The sequence below is a fragment of the Prionailurus bengalensis genome, chromosome C2, assembly GCF_016509475.1.
Source record: "Prionailurus bengalensis isolate Pbe53 chromosome C2, Fcat_Pben_1.1_paternal_pri, whole genome shotgun sequence".
NCBI lineage: Eukaryota > Metazoa > Chordata > Mammalia > Carnivora > Felidae > Prionailurus > Prionailurus bengalensis.
The window spans coordinates 65649735-65671227 of NC_057350.1; the positions used below are offsets into that span (position 1 = coordinate 65649735).

General features: G+C 38.8%; 1 non-coding gene across 1 annotated transcript; it reads left to right on the forward strand.

Moving 5' to 3' along the window:
* Positions 1 to 6860: 6860 nt before the first annotated feature.
* Positions 6861 to 6963, forward strand: LOC122492535. The gene has a single exon (XR_006299707.1). It is a non-coding gene; the product is annotated as a small nucleolar RNA U13 (small nucleolar RNA).
* The last annotated feature ends 14530 nt before the right edge of the window (positions 6964 to 21493 follow it).

A 21493-nucleotide genomic window follows, 5' to 3' on the forward strand; every position in this document is an offset into this window, starting at 1 on the left:
AGATTATGTGGTCAAACAGGTCAATATTTCTAACAGATGTTTCTAATCTGATCAAGGCATAGATCCTCTCTCCCAATAATGCACAATGACAGGAACCTGAACATTTTTGCAATTTCGTGGGGGTTAAAGGCCAACCAGAAAATAAAATTCCAAAAAGATAAACTATGGTCCAATCAAGCATTATCTCCTCGCCCTAGAGTCACATTCCAGAACTCCTGCCCAGCCCTCCGGCCTAGGATAGCCCTCTCCCCCTCTTTTTAAGCTCAGTCTCTTAACCTGGACCCTGAATAATACTGATGGCTGGACTTTCTTGCATCCCTAACATGTTACCTTCCTTTAAATTAAAAAAATTTAGAAATTAAAACACACACACACACACACACCTCTCCTGAACCCTCGAATTACTATCTTCTTGCTCCTCCTTTTGATCACCAAAGGGCTGCAAAGCGCTTCCTGAGCCCTGGCCACCGTCCCCATCCCTCTCCCACTCTTGAACACTATGCAACCCAGCGCACACCCACTTTGTTTGTAAATGCTCTCCAAGGCTAGCAATCCAAAGGCCTTTTCTCAGTCCCAATCCTCCTAGACTTTTCTATTCTTTTCAAACTAGAGACAGCCTTTATCTTCTAATGGAAGCCCATCAACAGACACTGATCGACAGACGGGGGATGGCCTGAGAGCCCACTCCGGGCAGGCGTCTCTGAAGTACTTTAAAAGCCAGGTGACTCTCACAACTCTCCGGCGCCAGCAGGCCGCAGGCTGGGATCAGCTGATCGGTTTCCTAGGAGAAACCCAGGGAGCGAGGGCTCTAAGGAGGAAGGGGCTTTCTCACGTTGATGTGCCCGCGGGGAAAGAGGTGCTGGGGGACGACCCCAGATTCGTGAGACCACCCCTGAACCTCTCCCTACCTGGCAGCATCTGGCCCGGCTTCCCCGCCGGCAGCAGAGGGAGCGCCGCAGAGGTGCTCGCACCTGAGCCGGTGCCTCCCGCCAGGCTCGGCCTCCGCAGGCCCCCTGGCCGACCTCACCGCTCGGACTCGGGCAGGACCGCCCCACCGAGCCAGGCCGCGCCGCGCTGCGCTGCGCCCGCCCCACCGCGCGCCCAGACCCAAAGCGGTACCCACCTCGGTGCGCCCCACGGCGGTGCCCACCAGGAGCCCGCCGCTGCCCTCCGCACCGGACTGCGCGTCCCGGGCGCCTGCGGAGCCAAGGCCCGGCGCACTCACCGTAGACGCGGCAGCGGCCAGCACCGCCGGGAGAAGGGGAGGAGGCATGAGGGCCCATGGGGACCGCCCCCGCCACCCCAGAGGAGGTTCCCGAGCGCAGGCTCCGCCCCCCCGCGTCCGCCCGGAGAGTCCGGTCCTCCGGGCCTCGCGGGCTGGTCTGCCAGTTTCTCCGCTAGCGTGGCGCTCCACCCCAAGCCGGCCGGACCCCACCCGGGCAGTGGAAGAACGAGGAGGGAGAAAGAGGGGTGGACATTTTGTCTTTTGGAAGATCTAAAGCCTGGTGCCGGTAATACTGAGCTAGGTGCTGGGCGCTTCCCAGATTCACCCCGTAAATGCTCACAAAGCATTGGCTCCTTCAAAAAGGGGGTTAGTTCTGGTTTTACAGAACAGGAAACTGAGGCTTCAGAGGTTAGTAAACTTACCTTACATCACCTGACAGGTTTCAGCTTTCTCAACTACGTAATGTACCAATTCACCTGCCTTCCCATTTCGCAGGACGATTGAAAATATTAACTGAATAAATTATTCGAAATCCTAATATCTTCAAAGATATTATTACGGAAGGTCAAGACAGAATGATATTTATACTAAAGATTTAAGTAAAAAAATCATCCTGGGTTCTGCTTAGGCAGGCAGGATAGCAGGCCAGATTCTCAAGGACACCCACCACTGACAAGAAACTAAGAGATTCTCCAAGAATTACCCCAACCCAAAAGGAACAAACCGTGGGAAGAACCAGCACTGGGTCATTGACCTCTGAGCACCGGGCTTTGCTTGAGAGCACGTGGAGAGTTTCTGCTGACACTGTGATCTGGGACTGGAAGAAGGAGACCCAAACATGAGGCTTTAAAGAATTACCAAGTTCCCTGTGTTCTAAGCAGAAGCAATAAAAAAAAACGCACTCTGGAGGACGCTTCTTTGATTCAGTCCCCTAAGATTCATGCAAATGCAAGTTAATGACAAAATCCCGAAACACAGGAGGTCACACATAAGTGACAGTCAGCAGAACTGATACACAATAGATTAAGGGCTTCTCTAACACAGAATACAAACCTTTTGTTTGTTTGTTTTTGTTGTTTTTTTTTAATTTAAAGGAAAAGAAAAAAAAGAACATCCTTGGCGATTACTTACCAATTATGATGGAGATAGAGTGCCAGTACATTGGAGAAATCTGGCAGATACCACCTTAATCAAGTACTCAAAGTTCACCAGTAGTACAAATTGGCATCACAGATGAGGTGGTGTTCTAAGAACATGACATCACCTTTATTGTATTCCAAATACAGAACTGGAATTTAATCACAAGGAAACAGATAAGCCCAAATTATGGGACAGTCTACAAAACGACTGGTCTGTACACCTCAGATATTTCAATGTCATAAGAGACAAAAAAAAAAAAAAAAAAAACTGTTTCAGGGGTGCCTGGGTAGCTCAGTCGGTTAAGCATCTGACTTCAGCTCAGGTCATGATCTCACGGTTTGTGAGTTTGAACCCCACGTCCGGCTCTGTGCTGATAGCTCAGAGCCTGGAGCCTGCTTCAGATTCTGTGTCTTCCCCTCTCTCTCCTCCTCCCATGCTCACGCTTTGTCTCTCTCTGTCTCTCAATAATAAGCGTTAAAAAAAAAAATTTAAAAAACAAAAACAAAACTGTTTCAGATTAAAGACTGTTCCTAGCCCAATGAGACTAAGGAGATTTGACATCTGAATTTCTGGATTGAAAAAAGTTGCTGCAAAGTATATTATTGAGACAACTGGAAATGAATATGTACAATGTGATAGATTTAAAACAACCTGTAATTCTTTGACATTCCTCTGGCTGAGAAATGGGGACATATTTCTCCTTTTAAATCTGGGCTGGCCTAACGGAATGGGAAAAGATATTTGCAAATGACATATCAGACAAAGGGCTAGTATCCAAAATCTATAAAGAGCTCACCAAACTCCACACCCGAAAAACAAATAAACCAGTGAAGAAATGGGCAGAAAACATGAATAGACACTTCTCTAAAGAAGACATCCGGATGGCCAACAGGCACATGAAAAGATGCTCAACATGACTCTTCATCAAGGAAATACAAATAAAAACCACACTCAGATATCACATATCACCTCATGCCAGTCAGAGTGGCCAAAATGAACAAATCAGGAGACTATAGATGCTGGAGAGGATGTGGAGAAACAGGAACCCTCTTGCACTGTTGGTGGGAAGGCAAATTGGTGCAGCCACTTTGGAAAACAGTGTGGAGGTTCCTCAAAAAATTAAAAATAGACCTACCCTATGACCCAGCAATAGCACTGCTAGGAATTTACCCAAGGGATACAGGAGTACTGATGCATAGGGGCACTTGGACCCCAATGTTTATAGCAGCACTCTCAACAATAGCCATATTATGGAAAGAGCCTAAATGTCCATCAACTGATGAATGGATAAAGAAATTGTGGTTTGTATACACAATGGAGTACTACGTGGCAATGAGAAAGAATGAAATATGGCCCTTTGTAGCAACATGGATGGAACTGCAGAGTGAAATGAGTGAAATGAGCCATACAGAGAAAGACAGATACCATATGTTTTCACTCTTATGTGGATCCTGAGAAACATAACAAAAACCCATGGGGGAGGGGAAGGAAAAAAAAAAAGAGGTTAGAGTGGGAGAGAGCCAAACCATAAGAGACTCTTAAAAACTGAGAACAAACTGAGGGTTGATGGGGGGTGGGAGGGAGAGGAGGGTGGCTGATGGGTATTGAGGAGGGCACCTTTCGGGATGAGCACTGGGTGTTGTATGGAAACCAATTTGACAATAAACTTCATATATTGAAATCAATCAATCAATATGGGCTGGCCTGTCACTGCTTTTACAAATGGAATAGAGTGAAAGTCAAAGGATGCCAATCCTGAACCCAACCTTTATTTTATTTTATTTTATTTTTTTCTGAGCTCAATCTTTAAAAGGCAATTTCTGCTTCTTCCACTTATACTCTTTCCTGAATTTGATCATTGTATTGTTGTTATATAGGAAAGTGATTTTATTCTTAAGATTTATTTAATGATTAACTATCACGATGTCTGCAATTTCTCTCCCATAGTTCAATTAAAGTGTGTGTGTGAGAGAGAGAGTGAGAAAGCAAGCGTGCACAAATGTGGCAAAATGTTAACATCTGATGAATCTAGATGAAGTGTATACAGGTGTTCCCTGAATAATTTTTACAACTTTTCTAAGCCTTCATATTTTCCCCCAAAAAAGTTAAAAGAGAAAGGATTAAATCTCAAAGAGGGGGAAAAAAGCAATGACTAGACTTCTCTTTTTGGCCAAGATGAACACACAAGGACCATCCCACCCAAAGTATCTAAAACAAACAAAAAAAAAACCAGACAAAATATCTAAAACAACAGTTTTTAAGGTACTCTATATGAAGCAACAGAGGACAGTGATCTCTGAGAGATAGGAAACTGACAAGGTGAGTCCTACAACTGCCCCAGCTTGCTACTTTGAGAGTTTCCAAGCATGGCAGAAGGAAGAGAAAGTTGAGACAGAGTCTGGCAGACTCCCTGAGTTCAGAAAACAGACCCTAGAGTCCAGGGAGACAGAAGCAGCTAGAGCTCACAGGACAGAATAACAGAAAAAAGACAGCTTCACAGAAACAGAATACTGGACAGATCTGCAGAGAGTCCTCCCTCAACTATTTCTGATCAGTGTATGCATCTAAGGAAATGGTCCTAGGCCAGAGAAAGAACCACCTGTAAAGATTAGAGGGAAACGTTCTTGTCATTCACATTGGGCTAGGAACAGTGCCTATTTCAATCAGGCTGGAAAAACTCAAAATTTACAAGGCACTGGGTAGAGTATTCAGGAAGGTCTTGCCTCAGTAGTGGAGAAGCAGCCCTACAATGAGCACCGCTCCAGACCTACCTGGCATCCAAACAAAGATTACCAGCTATACAAAAAGTCAAGAAAATACAACTGATAGGGGGAAAAAGAATTAGTGAAAAGCAATCCAGAACTGACACAGATGTTAGCATTAACAGAAAAGAACATTAAGACGGTTATTATAACTGTATGGTATATATTAAAAAAAGTAGAGTCACAGAAAATATTAAGGAAGACCCAAATGAAATGAAATGAAACGAAAATGAAAAATGAAAAATAAAATGCATGACAATATCAAATAGGCCAGGAGGGGATAAATGAAAGAATATATTGTAAGGTTCTTATATTACGTATGAAGAGGCATAATATCACTTTAAGGTAGACGATGATAGATAAATATATATTATAAACCCTTAAGCAATCACTAACATATCAAAATAAAGAATTATAATTAATAAAGCAACAAAGGAGATAAAATCATATCAAAAAGAAACTTGATTAGTCCAAACGAAGGTAGAAAACTAGGAATGGGCAACAAATAACAGGTGGGACAAATAGAAAAAAATAGCAAAAGGAGATACTCAAATCTAACCACATTAATAATCAAATTAAATATAAATGGTGTAAATAGCCTGATTAAAAGGCATAGCTTATCAGGTTGAATAAAAAAGCAAGACCCAAGTATATGCTGCCTACAAAAAGTGCACTTTAAATATGAAGATGATGTAACAAATAGGTTAAAAGTGAAAGGATGGAAAGAGAGAAACCACACTAACACTAGCCGAAAGAAAATGAGATCAATTACTTTAAAATCAAACAAAATACATTTCAGACCAAAGAATATTTCCAGGGATAAAGAAGGTCATTTTATCATTATAAGGATAAAGGATCAATTCATCAAGAGAAAATAACAATCTTAAACATTTATGAACCTAATAACAGTACCTCAAAATACATGAAGTTAAAACTGATAGAACTGCACAAAGAAATAGATGACTCCATAATTATAGTCAGAGATTTTAACACTACTCAATAATTGCTAGACCACATATGCAGAAAATCAGTATGGATATAGAAAATTTTAAAAACTAATCACTTGACCTGATTGACTTTTGTAAAACACCTAACAATAGCAGAATACACATTCTTCTCAAGTGCACAAAGAACTATTCTGGGTCACAAGACTCAATAAAATACAATAGGATTCAAGTCATACAACCTATGTTCTCTGACCACAGAAAAATTAAATTAGAAATCAATAACTAAAAGATCCTTGGAAAATCTCCCAGTATTTGGAAACCAAACAATACCTTTCTTTATAACTGGGAGATTAAAGAAAAAATCAAAAGAGGAATTTTAAAAGTATTTGCAACTGAATGAAAATGAAAACAACATATCAGGATTTGTAGATGTGATTAACGCATTAGTTAAGGGAAACCTACAACACTAAATGTCTATATTAAGAAAAAGAAAGCTTTCAAATCAATGATCTCAGCTTCTACCTTACAAAACTAGAAAAGAAAGAGCAAATCAGACATAAAGCAGAAAAAAGGAATAATAAAGATCAAGGCAGAATCCAATGAAATAGAAAAGAAGAAAACAATAGAATCAAATAAAGCAAAGGCTGGTTCTTTCAGAAAAATCAGTAAAATGGATTAAGCTTTAGCCAGACTAATCAGGAAAAAAAGTAAAAAGATTAATTATCAATAACAGGAATGCAGAGTTGATATCACCACATATTCTGTAGGTATCAAGAATAAAAATAGATCCTTTTTAAAGTCATAAGTGTGATAATTGATATTCATGCTGTTTTGTGACATGTGCCTCCTTCAAACCTTGTAACAACTGCAGTGTATTGTCCATCTCATGTGAAAAAAACAAACAAGAAAAAGGGGGTAAAAATAGATTATTATGAATAGTAATAACTTTATGCCAATAAATTTCACAACCTAGATAAAATGGAAAAACTCCTTGAAAGAAATAACTTACCATAGCTCACACAAAAATAAATAAATAACTTAAAAAGCCCTATATCTGTTAAAGAAATTGAAATTGTACTTAAAATCCTTTCCACATGGAAAATTTCAGGCCCACACAGCTAGAAGTAATAATATTAGCTCTATAGAAATTATAGAGGGGCACCTGTGTGGCTCAGTCAGTTAAGCATCCAACTTTGGCTCAGGTCATGATCTCACAGTTTGTGGGTTTGAGCCCCGATTCAGGCTCTGTGCTGACAGCTCGGAGCCTGAAGCCTCCTTTGGATTCTGTGTCTCCCTCTCTCTTTGCCCCTCCCCAGCTTGCACTCTGTCTCTCTCTACCTCTCCCTCTCTCTCTCTCAAAAATAAACATTAAAAAAATAAAGAAATTAGTGTCTGTACTAATACTAATTCTATAGAAGGAAGAAGTAATACTAATTCTACACAAGAGTTTCCAAAGAAATTGAAGAAGAGGGAGTACTTCCCAACTCATTCTATGCGGCCAGTATCACCCCAACTCCAAACTCAGACAAAGATATTACAGGAAACAAAACTACAGACTAATATCTCTCATGTACATAGAAACAAAAAATCTAAACAAAATTTTAGCAAATTGAACTCAACGGTATAAAAAAGGATAACATAATATAACCAAGTGGGTGTGTTCGCCCCCAAAATGCAGAATTGTTTTAGTGTTCAAAAATCAAACAGTGGGGAATGCAAACTGGTACAGCCACTCTGGAAAACAGTGTGGAGTTTCCTCAAAATATTAAAAATAGACCTACCCTATGACCCAGCAATAGCACTGCTAGGAATTTACCCAAGGGAAACAGGAGTACTGATGCATAGGGGCACTTGGACCCCAATGTTTATAGCAGCACTCTCAACAATAGCCAAATGATGGAAAGAGCCTAAATGCCCATCAACTGATGAATGGATAAAGAAATTGTGGTTTGTATACACAATGGAATACTACGTGGCAATGAGAAAGAATGAAATCTGGCCTTTTGTAGCAACGTGGATGGAACTGGAGTGTTATGCTAAGTGAAATAAGTCATACAGAGAAAGACAGATACCATATGTTTTCACTCTTATGTGGATCCTGAGAAACTTAACAGAAGACCATGGAGGAGGGGAAGGAGAAAAAAAAAGTTAGAGAGGGAGGGAGCCAAACCATAAGAGACTCTTAAAAACTGAGAACAATCTGAGGATTGATGGGAGGTGGGTGGGAGGGGGGGGTGGGTGATATGTATTGAGGAGGGCACCTGTTGGGATGAGCCCTGGGTGTTGTATGGAAACCAATTTGACAATAAATTTCATATTAAAAAAAATCAAACAGTAATTCATCATATTAGCAAACCAAAGGAGAAAAACCACATAATCATCTCAATAGGTGCAAACACTGCATTTGACAAAATCTAATATTTATTTCTAATAAAAATTCTTGGCAAGCTAGGAGTATGAGGAAACTTCTTCAACCCGATAAAAGACATTTATAAAATACTGACAGCTAACATCACATTCATTGGTTAAAGACTGAATACTCTCCCACTAAGATCAAGAACAAGATAGGGGGATGTCTTCTATCACCACTTTTATTCAATATTGTATATAGATACAAAAACTCTAAACATAATTTCAATAAATTTAACAATATGTAAAAAGGATACTACATCGTGACCAAGTGGGATTCATCCCAAGAGGAATTCAACCCTTCAAAAATCAACCAATTTAATTCTTTTTTGCAAACTAAAAAGAAAACCCAGGTGAAATCATATTTCTAAAAAATAAATAAAAGGAGTCCATATTGAAGAAAAAAGAAAAACTGTCTTTTCATAAATAACATGATTATCTCTGTAGAAATTTCAGTGCAATATACAAAACTGCCACAAAAACTAATAAACTTAGGGAGGCACAAGATACAAGATTGATACACAAAAATGAATTGAATTTCTATATATTGGCAATGAACAATTAAAAATTGAAATTTGAAGATAGCATCAAAAAATAATGAAAGACTTAAGGATAAATGTGACAAAAGATGTGAAAAATCTTTTTTTTAAAAACTACTTCAGGGGCGCCTGGGTGGCGCAGTCGGTTAAGCGTCCGACTTCAGCCAGGTCACGATCTTGCGGTCCGGGAGTTCGAGCCCCGCGTCAGGCTCTGGGCTGATGGCTCGGAGCCTGGAGCCTGTTTCCGATTCTGTGTCTCCCTCTCTCTCTGCCCCTCCCCCATTCATGCTCTGTCTCTCTCTGTCCCACAAATAAATAAACGTTGAAAAAAAAAATTAAAAAAAAAAAAAAACTACTTCATTGACAAATGATTGACATACAAAAAGGTATACATGTTTAATGTGCACAACTTGGTGAGTTTCAGGTGTGGCTGTTTTTTGGGGTTTTTTTTTTGTTTTTTTTTTTTAATTTACATCCTAGTTAGTTAGCATGTAGTGCAACAATGATTTCAGGAGTAGATCCCTCAATGCCCCTTACCCATTTAAAACATCCCCCCCTCCCATAACCTCTCCAGCAACCCTCTGTTTGTTCTCCATATTTAAGAGTCTCTTATGTTTTGTCCCCCTCCCTATTTTTTTTTCAACGTTTATTTATTTTTTGGGGGACAGAGAGAGACAGAGCATGAATGGGGGAGGGGCAGAGAGAGAGGGAGACACAGAATCGCAAACAGGCTCCAGGCTCTGAGCCATCAGCCCAGAGCCCGACGCGGGGCTCGAACTCACGGACCGCGAGATCGTGACCTGGCTGAAGTCGGACGCTTAACCGACTGCGCCACCCAGGTGCCCCAACCCCCTCCCTATTTTTATATTATTTTTGTTTCCCTTCCCTTATGTTCATCTGTTTTATATCTTAAAGTCCTCATATGAGTGAAATCATATGGTATTTGCCTTTCTCTGACTAATTTCACTTAGCATAATACCCTCTAGTTCCATCCACATAGTTGCAAACGGCAAGCTTTCGTTCTTTTTGATTGCCGAGTAATACTCCATTGTATATATTTACCACAACTTCTTTTTAATATTTTTTAATTTATTTTTGACAGAGAGAGAGCATGCAATGTTGGGGGGGGGGGTGGAGGGACAGAGAGAGAGGGAGATACAGATTCCAAAACAGGCTCCAGGCTCTGAGCTGTCAGCACAGAGCCTGATGCAGGGCTTGAACCCATGAACTGTGAGATCATGATTGGAGCCCAAGTCAGATACTTAACTGACTGAGCCACTCAGTTGCCCCTATATACCACATCTTCTTTATTGCTTCATCCATCAGTGGATGGATTTGGGCTCTTTCCATACTTTGGCTACTGTTGATAGTGCTGCTATAAACATTGGGGTGCATGTGTCCCTTTGAAACAGCATGGATGTGAAAGATCTTAAACTTAAAAGGACAAAACATTGCTGAGAGAAATGCAAGAGACCTAAATGAATGAGATACATACTTTGTTCATGGGTCAGAAGACTCAATATTGTCAAGATATCAACTCTCCCCAAATTGATCTATAGGTTCAATGCATTTCTAATAAAAATCCCAGGAGATTTTTTTTTCTTCAGAAATTGACAAGCTGAAAATCATAATAAAATGCAAAGGACCTAGAACTCCTAAAAACAACTTTGGAAAAGAATATTAGATGAATATGAGCATTACTGTAAAGCTACCATAATTAAAACAGTATAATATAAGCATAAAGATAGATTAATGGACTATAACCAAGATTCCAAAAATAGGGTCAGTTGGCTGGTTCAGCCAGTAGAGTATGCAACTCTTAATCCAGGCTCTTGTGTTCAAGCCCCATGTTGGGGGTAGAGGTTACTTAATAATAATAATAAAATAATAATAGAAGAAGAAGAAGAAGATTCCAAAAATAAAATCATGTAAAAATGACTTTTGACAAAGGTACAAATGCAATTTAATGGAGAAAGGATGGTTTTTTCAATAAATAGTGCTTGAACAACTAAATATTCCTTAAAAAAAAACCCATCTCAACCATGTACAAAAAGAACTCAAAATGAATGACAGACCTAAATGTAAAGCCTAATGTATAAAATGTCTAGAAGAAAATCTTTTAAACTGGACTTAAACAAAACCACTCTTTGAAAAACACTTAAGAAAATGGACAAACACCAAATCAAATAAAGATACCACAAAAAACAAGAACTACAGGCCAATATGTCTTATGAATATAGATGCAAAATCCTCAACAAAATATTAGCATACTGAGTCCAGCAATATATTTTTAAAAATCAAACATTATGATCAAGTATGGTTTATTCCCAGGATGCAATGTAGTTCAGTATTTGCAAAACAATCAATATGATACATCACATCAATAAGAGAAAGGATAAAAACCATATGATCATTTCAATAGATGCAGACAAAGCATTTGACAAAGTACAACATCCATTCGTGATAAAAACCCTCTACAAATTAGGTCTAGAGAGAACATAACTCAACATAATAAAGGCCTTATATGAAAAAAAACACAGCCCAAATCACATTCAATGGGAAACAGCTGAGAGCTTTTCCTCTATGGTCAGGAACAAGACAGGGATGTCCACTCTACCACATTTATTCAACATAGTACTGGGAGTCCTAGCCACAACAGTTAGAAAACCTAAATAAAAGGCATCCGAGGAAGGATGGTAAGGAAGAAGTAAAACTCTCATGATTTGCAGATGACATGATACTATACATAGAAAACTCCAAAGACTCCACCAAAAACCTACTAGACTTGATAAATGAATTCAGTAAAGTCATAGGATACAAAATCAATGTATAGAAATCAGTTGCACCCTATACACTAATAATGAATCAGCAAAAAGGGAAATTTAAAAAACAATCCTGGGGTGGCTGTGTGGCTCAGTCGGCTAAGCTTCCAACCTTGGTTCAGGTCATGATCTCACAGTTGGTGGGTTCGAGCCCTGCACTGGTCTCTATGCTGACAGCTCAGAGCCTGGAGCCTGCTTCAGATTCTTGTCTCCCTCTCTCTCTGCCCCTCCTCCACTCACACTCTGTCTCTCTCTCTCAAAAGTAAACATCTTTTTTAAATCTTAAAAAAAAATCCCATTTATAATTTCACCAAAACCAATAAAATACCTAGGAATAAACTTTACCAAAGAGGTGATGAAAGACCTGTACTCTGAAAACTAAAACACTGATGAAAGAAATTCAAGATGACAAAGGAATGGAAAGACATTCCATGCTCATGGGTGGTAAGAATAAATATTGTTAGAATGTCTATATTACTCAAAGCAATCTATAGATTTAATGCAATTCCTACCAAAATATGAAAGCATTTTTCACAGAACTAGAACAAACAATCCTGGGATGCCTGTCTGGCTCAGTCAGTAGAGCATGTGACTCTTGATTCCAGGGTCATGAGTTTGAGCCCCACATTGGGTGTAGAGATTACTTAAAAAAATGGAGTAGAACAAACAAACCTGAAACTTGTATGGAACCACAAAAGACCTCAACTAGCCAAATCAATCTTGAAAAAGAAAAACAAAACTGGGGGTATCATAATTCCAGATTGCAAGTTATATTAGTTATATTGCAAAGCAGTAGTAATTAAAACACTATGAAACTGGCATAAAATAGACATACAGATCAATGGAATAGAACAGAAAACCCAGAAAACTGGTCAGCTATGTGGGAAAGAATGAAACTGAAACACTTTATTTCACCATATACAAAAATAAACTAAAAATGATTAAAAACTTATTTATTTATTTTTAGAGAGAGATTGAGAGAGAGTGCAAGTGTGGGGGTGCAGAGAGAAGAGAGGGAGAGAGAATCTTAAGCAGACTCCACACCCAGAGCCCAGCAGAGCCTGATGTGGGGTTCAATCTCACAACCGTGAGACCACAACCTGAGCCAAAATCAAGAGTCAGATGCTTAACCAACTGTGCCATCCAGGTGCCCCAAATTTATTAAAAACTTATATGTGAGACTTGAAACCATAAAAACCCTCGAAGAGAACACATGCAGTAACCTCTCTGACATTGGTTATAGAAACTTTTTTCTAGATAGGTCTCCAGGGGCAAGAGAAACAAAAGCAAAAACAAACTATTGAAACTACATCAAAACAAAAAGCTTCTGCATAGTGAAGGAAACAATAAAACTAAAAGGTAACCTACAGAATAGGAAAATATATTTGCAAATGATATACTCAATAAAGGGTTAGTATCCAAAATGTATACATAACGTATACAACCCAATATCTAAAAAGACAAATAATCCAATTAAAACATGAGCAGAAGATGTGAACAGACATTTCTCCAAAGAAGACATACAGATGGCCAATAGACACATGAAAAGATACTCAGCATCACTTATCATCAGGGCAATGCAAATAAAATCCACAGTGAGATATCACCTCATTATCTGTCAGAATGGCTAAAATGAAAAACTCAAGAAACATCAAGTGTTGGTAAAGATATGGAGAAAAAGGAATCCTCATGCACTGTCTGTGAAGATGCAAACTGGTGCAGCCACTATGGAAAATAGTATGGAGGATTCTCAAAAAATTAGAAATAGAACTACCCTACAATCCAGCAATCACACTGCTGGATATTTACCCAAAAAAATACAAAAACACTAATTTAAAGGGATACATTCATCCCTATGTTTAGTGAAGCATTATTTACAATAGCCAAATTATGGAAGCAGCCCAAATATCCATTGATAAATGGAGTGGATAAAGAAGATATGGTATATACATACAATGGAAATTATTCAGCCATAAGAAAGAATGAAATCTTGCCATTTGCAACAAAATTGATGGTTCCAGAGAGTATAACGCTAAGCAAAGTAAGTCAGTCAGAGAAAGACAAATACCATTATGATCTCACTCAAATGTGGAATTTATGAAACAAAACAAATGAGCAAAGGAAAAAAAAGAGAGAGAGACAAACTGAGAAACAGACTTCTCTTTAGAGAACAAACTGATAGTTACCAGAGGGGAAGAGGGTGAGGAGATGGGGGGGATATAGAGAATGAGGATTAAAGAGTACACCGACTCAGGTGCCTGAGTGGCTTAGCTGGTTAAGCATCTGACTCTGGATTTCTGTTCAGGTCACGATCGCACGGTTTGTGAGTTTGAGTCCCATATCAGGCTCTGCGTTGAGTGTGGAGCCTACTTGGGATTCTCTCTCCTTCTCTCTCTGCCCCTTTCCCACTCTCAAAAATAAAATTAAAACTGAAAAATTTTTTAAAGAGTACATTTAACACGATGAAAAAAATTTTAATAAAGAAAAAATAAATAAAAGAAATTTTAAAATAGAAAAGAAAATGGAAAAGCAGGCCCCAGATGAGGGAGAAATTCTTGCAACAAATATATTCTGATAGAAAACTTGTACACAAAATATACAAAGAACTCTCAGAACTCAGTAACAACCAAAACAAAACAAAACAAAACAAAAACCCCCAAGTTTTAAAAAATGGGCAAAAGGTTTCAATAGACATTTCACCAAAGAAGATACGCAGATGGAAATTAAGCTTATGACAAAATACTTAACAGCATTAGTCATTAGAAAAATGAAAATCAGGGGCACCTGGGTGGCTCAGTCAGTTGAGTGTGGACTCTTAATTTCAGCTGAGGTCTTGATTTCATGGTTCATGAGATTGAGCCTGGCTAAAATTCTCTCTCTCCTCCCCTTTGCCCCTCTCCCTTGTTTGCTCTCTCCTTCTCTCCTTCTCTCCCCCCCTCTAAAAAAATAAATAATAAATAATAATAATAATAAAATAAATCAAATCACAAGGACATATTACTACATATCTATTTCACATGGCTAAAATTAAAAAGACTGACCAAAGCAGGTATTGGCAAGGCTATGGAGCACCTGGAAGTCTCATATACTGCCAGTGAGAATGTAAAATGGTACAACCCTTTTGGAAAACAGTTTGGCAATTTCTTAAAAAGTTAAACACACACCTACCATGGGATCTAGCCATTTCATATTTAGATATTTAATTTTGATTAAAAAAATTTTTTTAACATTTATTTATTTTTGAGAGACAAAGAGAGACAAAGCACGAGCAGGGGAGGGTCAGAGAGAGAGAGGGAGACACAGAATCTGAAGCAGGCTCCAGGCTCTGAGGTGTCAGCACAGAGCCCGACGGGGGGCTTAAAGTCACAAACCATAAGATCATGACCTGGGCCGAAATCAGACATTTAGCTGATGGAGCCACCCAGCCACCCCCCATTTTTAGATATTTACCTAATAGAAAAAAATATATATGTCAATACAAAGACTTGTACATAAATGTTTATAAATTCTCCACTGATAATCTCCAAAACCTGGAAACAGCCCAAGTAACCATCCACAAACGAATGGATAAACAAATTGTGGGATATCCACATGATGGACTATTACTCAGTAGTAAAAAGTAATCAACTACTAATAAATGCCGCATGTATAGATCTCAGATTATGCTGAGTAAAAGAAGTCAGACCAAAAAAAGAATACATACTGTATGATTCCACTTATAGAAAACTCTAGAAAATTTGAACAAATCTATAGTGAAAGAAAAGAGATCAAATAGAAAAAACAACAGTTGCCTAGGGTAGGGCCTGGGACATACTAGAGGGAGGAATAATAAAAAAGGCATGAGGAGAATTTTCAAGGTGATAGATATGTCCCATGTCTTGGTGGTGGCAATGATTTCACATGTGCATACATAGTCCAAAACGTATCAAATTATGCATAGCACTATGTAAAAACATGGGAGAATATTGCTATAATCTACAAGTGGAGGGTATCTTTAGAAGCATGATTCAATACTCATAAATTACAAAGGAATATATGTATAAATTTACAAAACTTTAAAATTCCACGGCAAAACCATAAAAAAGTAAAAAAGATAATAAATTTGGGGAAAGTATTAGTAACTCATACTACAGATAAAACCTTAAATTCCTTAATGTAGAAGACTTCTACAAGTTACTGAGAAAGTTCAACTAACTGATAGTAAAATGGGAAAAATATGTAGTAATATGAAGTAAAACTTACAGTTAAGGAAATGTAAAGGCATCTTTATTTTATGAAAAGACGCTCATTCTTATAAAATAAATGAAATTCAGATGCCAATTAAAACTACACTGGGAGGGGTGCCTGGGTGGCTCAGTCGTTAAGCGTCCGACTTCGGCTCAGGTCATGATCTCGCGGTTCGTGAGTTCAAGCCCCAAGTCGGGCTCTGTGCTGACAGCTCAGAGCCTGGAGCCTGTTTCAGATTCTGTGTCTCCCTCTCTCTCTCTGACCCTCCCCCGTTCATGCTCTGTCTCTCTCTGTCTCAAAAATAAATAAACGTTAAAAAAGAATTTAAAAAAAAAACTACACTGGGAGAATTAGTGGCACTGATTTTTAGCAATTGCACTGATGTGAGTGTGGGATAATAGGCGATCTTTCTTTTATTTAACTAGTAAGAGTGTATTAAATTAGTATGACTTCCAGTGAGGACAATTTGGCAAAATTATCAAACCTTTAAAAAATTCACATTGCCTCTGACCCAACCATTCTTCCCTAGAGATTTATCCTACAGATATTCAAGCATATATGTCTGCAAAGATATTCAGTAAAGTATCATTTATCATAGCCAAATCAGAAACTAATTGCCATCAATAGGACCCAAATATACTTGTATGCTTGTACATGTATAAAACATCTCAGAAATAATACATAAAAACTAGTAAGAGTAGTTACTTCTGAAAAGAAGAACTGAATGGCCTAGGGACAAATGTGCAAGAAGACTAACTTTTCCCTCTATGGCTATTAGTACCTTTTAAATTATGCAGTGTGTACGTTCATTGCCTCTTCACAAACAAAATAAAACGTAGTATAATTAAAATCTGGAAGTTCTAAGCAATATTAACGAGGAAAGCATATGTCAATTCAAAGAGAAAGTCAATTGCAAACTCTAGGTAAAACAAAAAAGTTTTTTAAAAATGTAGCATGAAATATGAAGCAAACTATGATATGATTTGAGCAAGTTATGCAGAATAGGAAAGAAGAATCCACTCAACCTTGATGTTTGTTTCATTCTCCTTTGAATAGCTCAAGTTTAAAGATGTGGAATTAGTTTATCTTCTGAGTGAATCACTCTGTATTCTGTGGGAAATAATATTTGCATGAGCATAAACTGTAAGTCATAAACTAATTTATTGATTTCAATTCTTAGAATCAATCAATAGATAACATGCAGAAAAATTAATGATACTAACAGAAAAAATGCAAATGTTATATAAACCCTAACATTGTAAATGTAAAGGTAGAAGAAGAGAGACACTGGGTGGTGGGTAGGAGCATAGGGTGGAAGTGAACACACAAGAAGAGGTGAATAGCAGTTTGACGGTGCTATTTTTCTCATACTACCCGGTAGTGAATCAAGATTTACTACCTGCATTAAGAGAACAAGAATCATAGGTTAAGCGTGGTATTTAAATTTATAATGACAGGGGCAAGTGTGGTATTTAAATTTATAATGACAGGGGCACTTGACTGGCTCAGTGGGTAAAGCGAGGGACTCTTGATCTCAGGGTTGTAAATTCAAGCTCCACATTGGGCATCGAGTCTCCTTAATAAAAAATATACATATATAATGATAAACAATAGGAGAATGGGAAATAATATAATTAAGAAAGCACACGAAGAGAGAAAAAAATAGAGTCTCAATGAGGTATATTTCTCATCCATAGTGTGGGGTTAATAGACACTGAATAAAGTAAATAAATCAAGAAAGTGATATAAGCATGGAGTTTACAGTTACAATACTAACTATCAAAAGAATTAAAAACAAACTCTGGAAGGTGATAAGACACGGGTGTGAAGGAGAGGTTTGAGGAGTGAGGCAGGAAACTTTTCTCTTTTTCCATTGAATTTTTAAACCAACTGCACGGATTACTTTTGTAATAGATATTCCTTATATAATTTTATCACTTCAGTTTTGTTTAACTTTAGGTGTAAGGCACACGAGGAAAATATAATGTACCTAAAGTTTTATGGTCTGACCGTTTGTGTTTTCCAGATAAAGCTATATGCCACTTGACGGCCTGTTTCCACAGTGTTATTTTATCCAAAGAAACGCTAACCTGCATCCAAAGATAACAGTAAGGCAATTTAAGACTTTACTGCACTGCTTGAAAACATGAAAAGGGGATTCCCCTCATAATATATAACAAGACCTCTTAAAATCTTCTTTTCCTGACCCTCTCTTGATATCTCACACATATGGTGCCCACCCCAAAATCTCTATCCTCCTTCTCTTGAAACCTCCACAGAACATGCCTCGAGTCTCCTTCACTCACCACTTCCCTCCCCTCCCTTTTTGGGCCTGTTCTCTTCTAAGTCTCTGCCCACTCAAATACAAATCAAGCTCCCCCTATATCCATTTCATACCTTACAACAAGAGTCTTTCTTCTTAGTCTGGGGAAACTAACATTTTTGTAATGTTATCCCTAAAAGAAAAAATTCGAATTTCCAAAGGATCTGCCCCAAACAAACATTTGAGACTCATTCTGCTGGACTTTGGTGATAAAGCTTTTGTTTCTCCCCTGTAAGCATCTTAAAGATAGGATCAAAACACATTCTTGTATTTGGGTAGACGAGAATGTGCTTCACACATATAACACCTCACATACTAAATGCACATTTTACTGTTGAATTGTAATTTGGAATTGAGCTCTTATGGGAGAGAATGGGGGAGAAGAGGAGGAAGGAAGATAATGTCTACTGAGTACCATGGAGCAGGCACTATGCCTTTGTGGTGACAGTGCATTTTCTAGATCAATAATTCTCAAATTGGAGCAAAAAAAGCAGATGTGGAGGAATACATGTAGTTTGAAAAAACCCTCCACGTGCTATTATTCCATACCGTGTGTATAAGCACACACGTCATAAAACATTCACTTACCCTGACAGATATAAACTAAGACACTTTTACAAACAGTAATGTGTCCAAAATACTGTTTGACCTTAAGTGTTGAGGATGGGGGAGTAAGATGAAGAATCATGGATGGAAATTCTGTGTGTGTGTGTGTATATATATATACATATATACATATATATACATATATACATATATATATATGTTGTATGTGTACGTACAATGCATATTCACTCAAAGATGCCCACTAGATGGCAAACCCACATTTCAAATGTTGACGATTACTGTGATGCCCCTTCTGGGCGTTTTAATAATTCAAGCCAAATCCCTATAAGGCCACGATATTATGTACAGTTTAAGCAGTGTGGAAGTTAATTTTGTGGTGAAGGTCTTACAAATAATTTCTAGTATTTCTAGAGGCTGAATTTGTAGTTCCATGGTTTCTAAAATCTATTATGACTTATTTTTCAACCAAGATGTAGTATTAATGAAGGTAAATTAAATTACTTATTAGATCATCTGATTTCATATTTAGGCCTCAATATGAATTAATTGTGGGACTAAAGCAAGTGACAAGGCCAGGATTTGACCCCAACTCCAGAAGCTAGGCATTAATTAGGATGCATCTCCTCCCTTCACTAGGGTGAGAGGAAGGCTCCAAAGAGGCATGCTAGTGCCCTTCCCCCTAGTCTGGTCTCCTCCCTCTGTTTCTTCCTCCACTCCTACATCACTGCCAGACTTAGCTGACACTGTCTGGCTCAAAATTCTCCAGTGGCCACCCATTATAGGATTAACTCTAAACTAGCATAAGCTACATATGCTACCAATCTCTCCCACACCCAACCTCACTGATTTGTTTTCCATTCCCTTAACAAGTTCTGGGCTCATTCACCTCTAAGTCTCTTGAAACACTATCCTTGCTATCCTAAAAATCCTCACCCCTACTATCTGCAGGAACAACTAGTCATTCTTGAGGTCTCCACCATAGTTACTTCATCTAAGGTGCCCACACTGGCTACACCAGGCTACACACTGGCTACACCCACACTAGCCCACCAGGCTACATCAGGCACTTCTATTTAAATACTCCCATTATGCTGTTTATCTCATGATTTGGCAATAGCCAGTGTGCCTGGCCCTTTGCCACTAGATTGAGTACTCCGTGAAGGCATGGATGGTGTTTTTCCAACGTTGTGTCCTCAGCACAAAATCCTGTGTCTGGTATATAGAGGACACACAGTAAATTGGACTGATTGAATAAATGAACAAATGCTGAGTGTAAATAGTCAAACTGCAGACTCTCTTAAAAGCTCCAGCCTTTGGGTCATGGGATATAGAAGGGAGATAGTTCCTACACTGAATCCCTTGCAGAGGAAGGTGGATGGAGGAACAAGGGGCCAGAGCCAAAGAGGCCCAACCAAGGAGGCTGTGGGCTATTACAGTGGGGCCACAAAGCTTCCTTTCTCTGGCGTCCCAAGAATAATCCTTCAAAACATTAAAATACATGAGAAGGATTCCCCCAACCTCCTATATCCCACCATCCTCTGCAATCAACTGACTCCCTGGCTATTTTTGGAACTATTCTCTTTGCCCTCCTTTGGAGTTCTCCTTGACTTCCTTTGAAATGAGTGTTCATTGCTTAACGTCAATACCACCCAGAGATTCAGATATTTTCTGGGAGCTCCACAAAGAGACATCTGAGATTACTTCGACTGTTACCAATTTGGCCATGAGAATAACAGGTTTCAGTGCAGAACTTGGGGGTTAGCTCTGCTCACTAACTATGTCGGCTTCATTAGTCTGCTAGTGCTGCCATAACAGAGTACCACAAACTGTGAGGCTTAAACAACATAAATTTATTATCTCACAGTCCCGGAGGCTGGAGGTCAAGATCAAGGTGTTGGCAGAGTTGGCTCTTTCTAAGGGATGTGAAGAAGAATCTATACCGTGCCTCTCCCCTAGTTTCTGGTGGTTTCCTGGCAATGCTTGGGATTCCTTGACTTATAAAAGCATCACTCCAATTGCTGCCTTTGTCTTCACATGGCATTCTCCCTGCGTGCATGTCTGTGACCAAATTTCCACCATTCCTACATAAGATACCAGTCATATGGCATCAGGGACCCATCCTAAACCAGTTTGTCCACAATTTAACTTAATTAGTTATATCACAGCCACCCTATTTCCAAAGAAAGGTCACATTCCGAGATTATGGGAGTTAGAACCTCAACATATGATTTTTGAGGGGACACTATTCAACTTACAACATTGACCATATTTTCCAAAGCAAAAATTAGGACCCCTCCTTTAGCATATGGTTTGACATTGGGACAGACTGTTTGAAATCAGGACTGTCTGGGAAATGAGGGAGTTTAGGGAGCATCATTTTTAAAAGTAAATCCAGGCATGTGCATGTTAATCTGAAGGGTTTTAAAACACTGATTCTCATGAAATCATTTCAATATAAAATGGATAGATGGTAGATAGGTAGTAGACACACACACACACACACACACACACACACACACACACACATCTTAC